Source organism: Schistocerca nitens, chromosome 8, assembly GCF_023898315.1.
Source record: "Schistocerca nitens isolate TAMUIC-IGC-003100 chromosome 8, iqSchNite1.1, whole genome shotgun sequence".
Taxonomy (NCBI): domain Eukaryota; kingdom Metazoa; phylum Arthropoda; class Insecta; order Orthoptera; family Acrididae; genus Schistocerca; species Schistocerca nitens.
In genome coordinates, this window is record NC_064621.1 from 179,266,179 (window position 1) to 179,280,342 (window position 14,164).

Sequence of the window (14,164 nt, forward strand, 5' to 3'; positions counted from 1 at the left end):
TTGTGACACCTTTGCCGAATTATATTTAGTGTGTTTTGGTGTTTGGTGACTTGCAGCACACTTTGCGTTGCACAAATGTTTTTTACTGTTAAGTTTAAACTCTGCACCGGTTACATGTTCTTTTTGATTAATGTTGAGCGAAATGTGTTTCGAGAAATTATTCTCGTTGTCAAGTGAAGCATTTATGTATGTATTTTTTGTGATGTTTCACAAACAAACAAACAATGTGAATGATAGTTTGCGTGTGCATAGTTTTCCATGTACCTGATACCTGAGAAAGACTACGACAGTGCAAGAGAGGCAGAATAACACATATTGAAACACCACACAAAATACTTGCATACATGTTTGTGCTTGAAAATGAGAAAAAATTCTGGAAATGCATTATGCTAAGTATGAAAAAATACGTGACTAGTGCAGTATTTCAGTACTTAAATAATGAATGACAGCTGCAGGCTGTCAAAAATTGACGTATGAAATTGAGTCAAATGTTCCTACTTCCCAGTCAGATGTCAGTCTCATGCCTTTGGGCATGTTAATGCCTTCTAAATGGCAAGCATAAAATTGTTTTTAGTTGTACGCAAAATAACTTCTGTAAATGGAGTGAACAATGTGCAGTGACGTCACATGTATATGTTGCTGTGAGTGTTATAAATTGTCACTTTTTATTTGAAGTTGTAGTACTCATCTATTATTTATGTACCGGATTTTGCATGCTTGAATCATACGAATGTTGTTTAAACATTATAATAAGGCACAAGAGGAAATGGGTTTTAACATTTGGGACGTAATTGTTCGCTTTGGATTTAATGGAGAGTAGGGTGGCGAAGGAAACGGAGGCAGCTTAAAATTTTTTCATCATGAGGTGTGAGACAAGTGCAATAGAACAAATTAGGTTGGAAAAAGATTTTCTTGTTTCAATAAAGATCTTCTAGAGTGAATGATTTTCCATATTTAAGAAGTATTAGTAATTGACGTGAGGAACTGTGACCATGTAATCTTCGTGTAACATTTAAATTCAGTAGGCAAGGTTCATAAGTCGGCCATAAAGTACTGTAAGCAACAAAAATCAATGGAGTGACTATTACTGTATTTAATTGTTGAATGTCATGTACTTGCTCATTTAGCATTCCTATTCAGTAGTATTACTGGTGATGATTTGCAATGGCTGTACTAACTTTTTCTTGGACATTGTGGACAAGTGTTTTGCATCTGATGGCATAAAAAGTGTGTTGTGCACTAGGAACTGCTTCCAAGTGATGTGTCCATTAGTTGGCCCACTGGGCTCTCATTCAGGAGGATGACAGTTCAAACCCACATCCAGCCATCGTGGCTTAAGTTTTCTGTGGTTTCCCAAAATGGCTTCAGGCAAATGTTGAGATGGTTCCTTGGATGGGCATCGCCGATTTCCTTCCCCTTCCTTCCCTAATCCGAGCTTGTGCTCTGTCCCTCATGACCTCATTGGCGACGGTACGTCAAATACTAATCTCCTCCTCCTCCTCCTCCTCCTCCTCCTCCTCCATTACCTGGAATTGGCTGACAATGACTGAGATGCCCTTCAGTCACAGTGTGAGCACAAAAAGTGTCACCACCTCGTGATAACACCTGCCTGCACTCTGCTGATTTCAGGAAAAAGCAATCCAGGAGAATGTTCAGGAAGTCACCTGCCACACATTGACTATTCTGATATTTTGCCCTCAAACATTTTCCATTCCCCACTTCTTATGGAACAAACATCAAGAAAATTCCGTTTCAATTAAAATTGCTTTTCATATTTGGCTTGACAACACACTCAACTTTGAACAAGTAGGTTTCTACCAGTATGGAACCAGTAAACTACCTCGCATTGTTAGACTGTTGTTAATGTGAGAAAATTTATATCAATTTCAATTAGGTATAATGTAAGTGTTCAGTAAACCAATGAGAAACGCTTTTGAAATATGCACTGTGCTAACAGAAATGAATTACATTTTGCCATGAAAACCTTATGACAAAACTAATATTTTAATAATATATGAAGTATCTGTAACATGGTGGCTTGATGATCGATGGTCTAGTTGGCTTCACTTATGCTCACACTGGAGATACTGAACAGCCCTCCTTACTGGATGGCTGCAGTGTTTTCACTGCAGAGTTGGTAGCCATCTGCCGTGCTCTTGAGCACAGGTGAGCCTTCCTCTTCTGTAGTGACTCCTTAAGCAACCTTCAAGCTCTTGACCAGTGCTTTCCTCACCATCCTTCAGGAACAGACTATCCAGGAGTCTGTTTCTGCACTAAAAAACCGTGACATCTAGTGGCCTTCGCTTGGACCCCAGGACATATCTGAATCCCGGGAAATAAACTTGCTGACAGGCTGGCCAAACAGGCTACCGGTAAACCAACTCTGGAGATCGGCACACCAGAGACTGATCTCCGATCAGTCTCAAAGTCTTTGGAATCTGGAATACTGAATGGTGCATCCTAAGGACACTAAATAAAGTACATGTTATCAAGGAGACAACGAATGTGAGGAGGTCATCCATGTGAGCCACTTGCATGGCTTCTGTTGCCCTGTGCCAGCTCCACATCAGCCACACTTGGCTGTCTCATGGTCACCTCCTCTGTTGTGAGTATCGCTGTGGTTCCCACTTGACTGTCGTCCAAATCTTGTTGGATTGCACAATTTTAGCCACCCTTAGGCGGACCTTTAACCTTTCCACCACACTGCTTATTGTATTAGGAGACAGTGCCTCAATGGCTGATCCAGTTTTATTTGTGAGGGGGGTTTTTATCACACAAACTATGGGTGAGCATCTGGCGTTCTCTCCCAGGCCTTCACCCTCACTCCCTTTTAACTCTTCCTCACTCTTTCTTAGCTGTTAGTTTGCTTGGTGTTCATCTTTTCTCTATCTATGTATCTCTGGCCTTGGCTTTTATGCTGGAGATTTTAGTGTATTGCAGAGTGGCTGGCTCATCTTTTCGTGCGGTTAGTCATCATAATCCATCTGCTATATTATTTTAAAACCTTCCGCTGCTTTTTCCCTTTTAGTGCGTGTCTTTTTCTTTTGTCTTGCTTCTTTCGTTTTCTCTCTGTGTTGTTCCCAGTTTTCCGCCTTTATTACCTTCCCGGAGGCTTTTGGGGAGTAGTTTTACTTTGTGACCCATTTGAATGTGGAAAAAGGGACTTTATGACCCTGTAGTTTGGTCTTTTTCTCTCCAAACCAACCAACCATTCATTTTCTCTCCAAACCAACCAACCATTCATTCATCTGTAACACAAGTGCACCTAAATAGACACAAATTAAGCACTGTGGACTCCAAAATGCTCTCTTGTGTTCTGCCCTGTGTCATACTTAAGTATAATGGAACTGTGGCAGTTGTTGTAGATGCATAAAGAGACCCTGTTAATAAAATATTCAGTTCCAGCAATAAACAAATAAAATTGTTTTTGCACCTAAACCAAAAGTTATGATGGCAGAAGCAGAAAAAAGCAGTATAAAGTATGCAGTATCATACATTTTTTTTGTTCTTATACTACGAGTTACTGAAAGTAGAAAGAAGGCTTATTATGGTGAAGTTTACTTAAGATTTCCTTGATGAGTTTTGGTCTGGCTGCTTGTAGGTGTGTTGCATAATAAGTAGAAAGTTGGCCTTCATTGAGATTGCAACTAAGAGCCAATGAAGCCTTCATATTACAGTTCGGCTCCATTACCTTAGAGCGAGTGAACAATTGCGGCATTCATCTCTCCCTTATGACCCCATTGGTACGTAGGACAGATAAATTGCAACGTAAAATATGAGTCACAGTTTCTGAGTAGAATGACTCACATGAACTACAAACCATTTGGATGTCACACTTTTAAGTGAAAATCGCTGAGAGTATTCAGTCAAAATGATATGAAAATGTCAAGTGAATTTAGCAGTATAATTCCAAGTCGCCCAGGAAGTGACTCAATGGTGACAGAGTTGCCAAACATATTCTGTGTTGTTGCCATCTTTGTTATCCTACCAACAGGAAACACATATTTCCACAGTTAATGTGTTTCTTGAACAGGCTCGGATAAAGCCAGAATACCAAAGTATAAGCCAATGAGTTTTATTCCCATTTCTGTACTTCCGGTTAAGGACAAGAATGTAGTTACTAATAATACATGCAGTGACAGCAAACTAAACATCATAAGTCAATAACTGTCACAATTGTTTTTGTTTTTCTGTGTAACGCTACTGAAGACTGAAAGCCCATTCATAGAGGATTCACATTTTTGAATCATAGCAAGTGGTTATATTGTAAACATTATTAGTCAACAACACATCATACAAACATTATAATTATAAGAAAGATTTTTTTTTAATACCACCACCATTAGAACTACCTCAGAACATAGAAACACAAATGGAAAAAGCAGTATAGCATTAATTGCAGAAATGATCATCCACAGAGAGACCGCATGTTATAATTTCAAATCAAGAAGTCTACTGTGCAAGAAAACTATACACAGTGGCCGAAAAAGTTGGCTCAGAAAGGCAAAGAAAATGAAGTAAAAGTGTCATTCAGTCTATAAATACTGAAAGAAATAAAAGTATCATCTACTCACAATGTTTACAATGCAGCAGCTGCTGACGCTTTGTAAATAAAGGCAAAAATGTGCCTATGTTGAAGAATGTTTCAACTTGGAAGTATACTTAAGACAGAAACAATCCAGCAGCTGAATGTGGTGCTCCTTTTTTGTTCAGTGCCTCTCATTCCTCAGAGGTGTTGCTAATTTAGCCCCTGATCATGTCATACGAACGACACCTCTAGTCTGTTATGTATTTGTATGAGAATTACCAAGATGTAAGGCAATGACATAGATGGACATACGGTTGTGGAATTTGCAGAGACTATTGATACGCTGCTAATTCATGAGCATAAACTACCATTACTTTATTTTAACAAGGTCATTGTTAGCTGGATTATTATCCAGATTTAATTTGTGCCTATGAAAGAATTTTCTCAACATTGTATGGATAGTATCAGCATCCCTGCACCCTATAAACAATGCACACCTCTAGTTAATTGCAGTAAAGTGCGCTCTCTCTCTCTCTCTCTCTCTCTCTCTCTCTCTCTCTCTTTTAAGGGGGAGGGGGGCATAATGCTGCTCTGCGGAAGTGATAAAGTGTTACTGTGGTGTCACCGCCAGACACCACACTTGCTAGGTGGTAGCATTTAAATCGGCCGTGGTCAGGTAGTATACGTCGGACCCGCGTGTCGCCACTGTCAGTGATTGCAGACCGAGCGCCGCCACACGGCAGGTCTAGAGAGACGTCCTAGCACTCGCCCCAGCTGTACAGCAGACTTTGCCAGAGATGGATCACTGACAAATACGCTCTCATTTGCCGAGACGATAGTTAGCATAGCCTTCAGCTACGTCATTTGCTACGACCTAGCAAGGCGCCATTACCAGGTTATATTGAGATTGTAATTATGTATCATCAAGAGCTATGTTCTCCAATTATGGATTAAAGTTAAGTATTCCAAGAGCTTCGTACTTTATTTATTAGACTCAACTCCTTTAATTGTTCCAGACCTCACGCCAGTCTGCGTGAGCTTAAACGCGTGCATTTCGGCCTCCTCTAGCAACACGGTGTTGGCTCTTCTGCTAACACATCAGTTACAGTATGAATTTTTCACTCTCCAGCAGTGTGTGCACTGATATGAAAGTTCCTGACAAGATAAAACAATGTGCCAGACAAAGACTCAAACTTGAGACTTTTGGTGGAAGTAAAGCTCTGAGGACAGGTCGTGAGTTGTCTTTGGGTAGTTCAGTCAGCAGAGCACATGCCTGAAAAAGACAAACATCCTGAATTTGAATCTCAGACCAGCACACAGTTTTAACCTGCCAGGAAGTTTCAAGTTTTACAGTATGCCACACCACCGTTTGCACTTACTCTCACAGCTCAACTACCAAGCTCATTGTAGATCTCTCGTAAATTATCACACTAGGTGCAGTTCCTCTTTTTGTTTCCTTCATGTAGTAGCTAAACGCTTTTGGCAGAGAGATGTTGCAGAATGGCGTGTCACCATTAGTAGTGGATAAATGAAATCGTTTAATTTCAACCCATTAAATGTTAAAAGACATCTAAAATCTTTGGAAAAGGTTACAGACTGTTAAAAAGGTTTAATTACCTCTTAATGTTGGCTGGTGGGCGTGTTCATTTTTCCCTGTATATTCATGCTCACCAGCTAGTGTTCAACTTAAAAAATCTAGGATGACCGAATCGTGAAAAATTAGACTGACAAATATGCATGCAGTCTGGTAACCTCATGATTAATATCCCCAGATAAAAAGTCGTTAAGGAGTTACAAATTGTTAAAGCAACAGATTTAGATTATATAAGAGAGAAACATATTACATATTTGTGGACCAAAACAATGTGTAGCTTGCATACATTTTCCCATGCTTTTTCCCCCTAAATGAGAAACTTAATCCTAATAAGCATCACAGATGTCGTTGTAGGAATATATTCGAGACTGACTGAGATAGATTGCGGTCACAATTGTGGTTGTCACCACCACAGATGCGGAGCAGTAATGCATGCAACTTCACTACTCTCAATTATGCCAATACAGCTTAAGTTATTGGCAGACCCTGATCAACATCAAACAGTTCAGTAATAACTAAATAGTGTAGATAAGGATCACCAATTGCATCTTGCCTTTCAGGTGAGGTATAACTATCAGCTGTGCAGCAATTTGACATGTTCACTTAAGTTCCAGATTTCTGCCATTGAATAAGAAACAAATCTCTCCCAGTCTCCACTTAACCCCAACGACCACCCTGTATTCTTATCAGACATATCAACGAAAAGTCCAACAGTAACACTAAAAGAAAAGAAACAAGTTACCCGTACGAAGTCATTTAATTTAACTAGCTTCATAATGATAGTTAACTCCCAATGTTAGTTACTTGCCCTACAAGGCTCCCTTTGATTAATAACATCAATATCTTCAAAGTCTCCATGTAAGCTACTTTTAAGACCAAAACTGCCAGTCATTTATCAGTTTTGGAGGCTGCACCCCTCCTCTGTTTAGTAATAATACCTCGCATTGAGAAGTCTGAAACTGGTTATGAAACTAAACACCTGCATATAGAAATAGCCTGTACTTTCTGTAGTCTTCATGCAATCCAAACATTTGTGTTGCGAAAGTGTTGTACTGGATGAAAATATACTTGTTAATACAATTGTGGGCCCCTTGGTTTCCTCTGGGAGGAGATAAAGTGGTTATTATAACACAAAATATTAGTTCACTTCATTTAAACATAGATAAGAAGAATAGCGTTTTGTAGTTGTTGTGGTCTTCAGTCTGAAGACCATGCTACTCTATCCCGTGCAAGCCTCTTCACTTTCGAATAACTAATCTCTTGCTCTCCCTTGTGTGATTTTACACCCCCCACCCCTTTTCCCTCCAGTACTAAATGGAATTCCTTGATGCCTCAGAATGTGTCGTAACAACAGATCCCTTCTTCTAGTCAGGTTGGTGCCACAAATTTTTCATTTTTCTCCCCAATTCTTTTCAGGATCACCTCATTAGTTACATGATCCCCACCCATCTAATCTTCAGCATTGTTCCGTACCGCCACATTTCAAAACGTTCTATTCTCTTTTCATCTAAACTGTTTATCGTACATGTTTCACTTCCACACGTGGCAACACCGTAGACAAATACCTTCAGAAAAGACTTTCTAATACTTAAATCTGTGTTCATTGTTAACAAATTTATCTGCTTATGAAATTCTTTTCTTGCCATTGCCAGTCTACATTTTATATCCTCTCTGCTTCGACCATCATCAGTTATTTTGTGCTCAAATAGCAAAACTCGTCTACTATTTTTGGTACCTCTTTTTCCTAATCTTGATTCCCTTTGCATCACCTGGTTTAAGTCAACTACATTCCATTATCCACTTCTTGCTTTTGTTGATGACCATCGTATATCCTCTTTTCAAGACCCACCCCATTCCGTTCAACTACTCTTCAGAGTCCTTCTCTGTCTCTTACAGAATTACAATGTCATCAGAAAACCTCAAAAGTTGTTTAACTTCAGTTCATACTCCAGATTTTTCTTTGACATCCTTTACTGCTTGCTCAGTGTACAGAAGAGACAGGCTACAACCCTTCTCTGCTTGTCAACATTTATTGCTGCTATCTGACTTGTGTACAAGTTATGAATAGTGTTTCACTTCCTGTATTTTACCCCTACTACCTTTAAAATTTCAAAGAGAGTATTTCAGTCAATATCGTCAAAAGCTTTCTCAGAGTCTATAAATGCAAAAAAAAGTTCAGATTTGCATTTCGTTAACATATCTTCTAAGAGAAGTCAGAGGTTCAGTATTGCTTCACGTGCTCCTACATTTCTCCAGAATCCAAACTGATCTTCCCCGAGTTCGGCTTTTTTTTTTAAAATTTGTGTTAGTATTTTGCAGTGATGACTTAAAAAGCTGATAATTCAGTAATTTTCACACCTGTCAGCAACTGCTTTCCTTGGAATTGTAACATTCTTCTTGAAGTCGGAGGTATTTCACCTGTCTAGTACTTCACGCAGACCAGATGGCAGAGTGTCATGGCTGGCTCTCCCAAGGCTATCAGGTGTTCTGGTGGAATGCTATTTCCAGGGCCTTGTTTTGACTTAGGTCTTTCATCACTCTGTGAAATTCTTCTCACAGTATCATACCTCCCATCTCCTCTTCCCTTACATCCTCTTGCATTTCTAAAATATTGCACTCAAGTTCACATACCTTGTACAGACCTTCTATATACTCCTTTCACCGTTCAACTCTCCCTTCTTTGCTTAAGAGTGGTTTTCCATCTGTGGCTTAGATATTCATACAGCTACTTCTCTTTCCCCCAAATGCCGCTTTAATTTTTGTGCACTCGGTATCTGTTTCCCCCCCTAATGAAATATGCTTCCAAATCCTGACATTTGTCCTCTAGCCATTCCTGTGAAGCAGTGTTACACTTCCTGTCAATCTCAGTTTTTAGACATTTTATGCCCTTTTGCCTGCATTTTTATTTGTTCTCCCTCCTTCACTTTTTACAGTACATTTCCACAGGAATCTGATGAGTATTTATACTATCTCTGAACTAATGTTCACTTGATCACTTGATACAAACAAAATACAAGTGTCTCAGTCAGAGTACATTTAACACTAACTTTCTTGTTGGTTTCTTCCTAATACGTTCGATCACACAGCTGCTATTCCAGAAGATCACACTTGTCATCTTACTAGATGATTGCAGACTGGGCTGAGCATTACTGTGCTTGGCTGTAAGTAGAACAGCCGATGCGAAGGTGTTATGAAATGTTTCGGGGTGTGGCTACATGGGTGTCGCTCGTGCATTGATGATGAGTATCTTTTTCTGATGGTGGGTTGCAAGGTGCCAATGTTACTTTGGCACATTGCTCTTCGGCCGACACCATAGAAAGTGCTGTGCTACCAAAATTAATCACAAAGTGCTGCATCCCTTTGGTCTCTACGACCCATCTTGACTCGTGGACACCCCAATTCTTAAAATTCCCAGGGGCTCTTGAAATTCTTGAAGATTTATGCATTTTTCCCAATCATTGTTTTAGCTACTGTTCATCATCTTGTTGCAATGATGATGTTTGCTTCAATCTAGTTCCCTAGGCACCTAAAAGCTACTAATTTAATGTGCTGCAGTCTTGTTTGTAAGTATCGTGACCTTACAGGAAACCCTCACATCAACTCCAGGCCAGGCAACGAAAGTTGTATTTCATTGTTAATGCCTGGATACAAATGGAGACATCTATCATATGCACCACATAGATTTCTAGCTTGTTAAATTCATTGAAACAACCACAACCTGACCCATTGATAAGAGAAATACTTCTCAACCACTGATTGAAAACTGAGCTGGTGCAAATTAGTCCTCTGCTTATCAATTACTGTAGGCTCATAAATGAAGCCACTAAATAGTTTGGTGTTCCCAGTACAGTGATCTGTGACTTTCTCCGCAAGATATGGAACTGAGGTTACCAGGAGGCTCTCAGTATAATATGCCTCAAGGAATTCTCTGTATTTCTTGAGCTTTGACGTAAGTATAGAGGTTTACCAAAAGAAAGACATTCTCATAACCCAACAGATAGGCATCACCATTCTGCTGTCATGATAGTTGTCTTATATTTTGGTTTAACTCAGTGGAACCAGCGGCTGAAACAACAATAAACCATCCTGGACTCTTACAGGCCATGCATTTATAGCTTTCTGGTAACTATAGTTCACATTGCTCACAAAGCAGCTGTGTAACATGCTCAGACATAAATTGCTTTGTTACTACCATTATACATGATCGGAAATGGTTGTCGACTTAACCTATATTACTGGCTGCATCTTATCAGCTTTTCTGATTGGAGGTCTTGCTGTTGCTTTGAAGGTAAATGCTTAAGGCAAGTACGAATATTCAATGTCTAGTCATTTCCTTCGAATGGGCTGAGTGATTTTCACTTAAGGTGTGATACCAAGTTATTAAAATTATGGTGTCCTATCAGGAAAGGTGCTCCACACAGAAACTGTACCTAAACTTATATTTTACACTGTGATTTACCCGTATTAGCCACCAGTGGAACAATAAGGTAGATATGAATGCTGCAGTTGGTTGCTAGCACTGAGGCAACAGTATTGAGATGTAAAGGAAAGGCTACATTTGCTGCCAGTTCTGATGAAGCCCCAGCTGTCTGCTTATTCTGTGACAGAGGTACAAAAAGCCAGATAAAATATCAATAACAAAAAACTTGCGAAAACTTCTCCAGCATAAGTACTCTCACTACTTTGTGTCCTGTAATGTAAGGGTGTAAAGTGTATGATACAGCAAATTCATAATGCCTTTCCTTGCTTCCACTGCCATAATTTTTTATTTTTGTGAACACACAATTTTATGAAGTTGTGGAACTGAACAATTCATTGACTGGGTTACTTTGTGCATCTGTTTGAGTTGCCACAGTTTCATAACATGTGAGGATGACACTAAATGAAGACCATTTCAAAGTCCAAAGAATCTAATATATTATTAATTTGTATTGATTTAGGCATGCTTGTGTTGCGTTAACATAGACTTTCGTCATAACAATATTATGAAAAGGAAAGTTGCTACTCACCATATAGCGGAGATGCTGAGTAGCAGAGAGGCACAACACAAAGACTGTCACAAATAAATAAAGCTTTTGGCCATTAAGGCCTCCATCAACCCATCAACACACACACACACACACACACACACACACACACACACACACACACACACACACACCTACTTGTTATGCCTACCTGCGACTCAGTGTCTCTTCTGGATTTTCCATTGTTTGCCTTTTGTCATAAGGTGGTTGTACATTGTAATTCATTTATATACTTTTATATAATTCATTTTATATACTGCATAGTTCGGTAGTACATCGAACACTACAGGGAATATAAGAGAGAAATCTGTCATCAGCAATTTATTCTCTCACATTATCTGATAATGTTCAGGTAGTTCACAGATTCCATGCCTGTGGAGACATACTGGTTCAGAGTTAAAGATGTTGTCAAGCTAGGTTCGAAGGGTATTTTTGCCCAAAAGGAGTTTCCTTCATAGTTGCTCCATAAGCTGTGGAGGGGAGTAAACATTTGGGGGGCAGAAAACAAGAATAATAAGAGTTGGGGATGACTTCCAAAACAAACTCAACTCCTGGATGGTTCTTTTGTGAAATCAGCAGAGGACAGGCAGGCGTTATCATGCAGTTTTGTTTCACATTTTTTGATAAAATGTGAATGAAAGATGTCTGTCATTGGTAATGAATGCCAGCTGATACGGAGACTCCCTGGGGAGCATTTTGTAATGCATAGCACCGTTTTTATGCCATCAGGTGCAAAGTATTAAGTCATTAAAACTCCTCTTTGCCTGAGGATACATCTTTTTTTTTTTTGTGGAGAGGGGGGGGGGCTCAGCTATTAATTTCTTATTAAGTAATTAGTACAAAGGAATCACAAATAGTCCCCAGGAGTGCCCAGTGAACAAACCGATAATGTTCAAGCAAAAGTGCCTTAAGACACCCCCTACAATTCTTATTATTTTTATTAGAGCAAGCAGTACTTAAGTTGCCAACTTTTGAACCTTGCTTATTGAATGCAAATATCTCACAAAGTTCAAATCATTGCAGTTCATCACATTTGTAAATTATGAAGATGTATTGAAGCTGGAAAATCATTGAGGCCAATATAATGTTTCTTGAAACAAGAAAATCCTTTTGTGACTTACTTAATGAGATAGCACTTGCCTCACATGTGAAAAAAAAATTTGTGAGGTGCCTGTGCTTCTTTCATCTCTTTATTAAGTCCAAAGTGAACAATATGCCACTGACAGTTATTTCACACAGTAAATCACACTTCAATAATAAACAACTTTATGCTCAAACCTAGCAAGAGCAGTAACGTGCCTAAAATGCACCGCATCATGATACTAGGGTAGATGTTGGCTGCCATCAAGCGGCTGGTGACCACTGTATGGTAAGGAAGCTCTAGAACGCGAGCTGCTCTGACCATGAGCCACAAAGACTTTCACTATTACTGACAGGTAAGGAAGTGAAGCATATTATCTTTGAGGTTCTGTCAAACTTATTTTTGACTCTGCTTCTCTTGAAAAAGAGTCATCGCACAAACAAGAACTGATAGTACCTGATAAAAATAAAGAGCTGGTAAATCAAAATTAGCAAACATAATTCATGAAACACTAATAGGTACAATATCTAAAGTCAAATTTATGGGAGAAGTATCTCAGCCATTTGAAATAAAAACTGGCGTTAGGCAAGGTGATGGTTTATCACCTCTACTGTTTAATTGTGTTCTAGAAAAAAGTGTAAGACTCTGGAATTCGGAGCTAAAAAATCACAAAATTGAACTAATAACTCAGGAAGGAAAACAGATGGAATTCAGGTAAACTGCTTGGCTTTTGCAGATGATTTTGCAGTACTTTCAGAAAACCTGACAGAAGCAGTTATTCAGATAAACCTCCTGGAAAAAATAGCCAACAGAACTGGCCTCAAAACTTCAGCTGAAAAAACAAAATTCATGGCAAATATAAAAAATGCGCCAAAATTCATAGAAACACAAATAGGTAAAATAGAGTGAGTAAATAAATTTAAATATCTTGGAGAGACTATACAACAGAATGGATTAGAAAACTCTTAGAATTAACAAAATAGAAAGAGTATATGTTTTGACCAAAAATATTTACAATAAGAAATGAATGTCTAGAAAAACAAAACTAAAACACTACACCACAGTGGTACGACCCGAATGTTTATATGGATCTGAATGCCTAATGATGAACTATAAGATGGACAAACTAGAGGTACTGGAAAGAAGGATTATTAGAAAAAGAATGGGTGCAATAAAAACTGCAGACAGTTGGAAAGTAAGAAGTAATGAGGAGATCTACAAGACTATAGAGAAAAATATCTGAAGTAATGGTCAATCGAAGATTAACGTTTTTCGGACACCTCTACCTCTAGAAAGAAACATCAAAGAATCAGAAATAGCAGAAAGAAACAGTTTTTAAAAAATTACTAAATTTGGAAGGCTTTCGAAGCAGAAGAAATAAAAACTCGGGTACAACATGGACAGAAAAAAGGAAGAGACTTCATGGGGAGAAAATGTGGGAATACTGGAAAAAGTAGGAAACAACAACAAAGAAAGAAGAGGAACTGAAGTTATTAACGTGATCCTAGTTGGTCAATACTGACAGTTACATGACTGGGTGCACACTTTTCCTGTCCCCTTTGTAATCAGTAGAAGTTGGCTGACTTTGTGCCGCTCAGGAATGCTTGTGCTCATTGCCAGCCATAGCTACCTAACAGTTTTGTGCACTGTAACAATAAATAGTTAATATTATTTACAGAAATAAGTTACATGTACTTGGTCCTTGCAGTGACTCACTATCAACTTTTGTGTCACTTCTGTGATGCATTAATACATTACATGTTTGTTTCTTTTATGACATATAAGCAATTAGCCGATTGCAAGCTTTCGCTCCCAGCATCTTCCGATCAGGGGCCAAACACATGTATGCGACCAGTAGTAACCTCTACCGGCTGTCACTTCTACTACTCTATACTGTAGTATAATGGCCATTTGGTTTTTAGCACAGAGAGAAA

General features: G+C 38.9%; 1 protein-coding gene across 1 annotated transcript in view; it reads left to right on the forward strand.

Annotated features, from left to right (window-relative positions):
• The window catches only part of LOC126198463 (regulator of nonsense transcripts 1), a 106,728-nt gene that overhangs the window by 22,402 nt on the left and 70,162 nt on the right, over positions 1-14,164 (forward strand). The window lies entirely within an intron of this gene.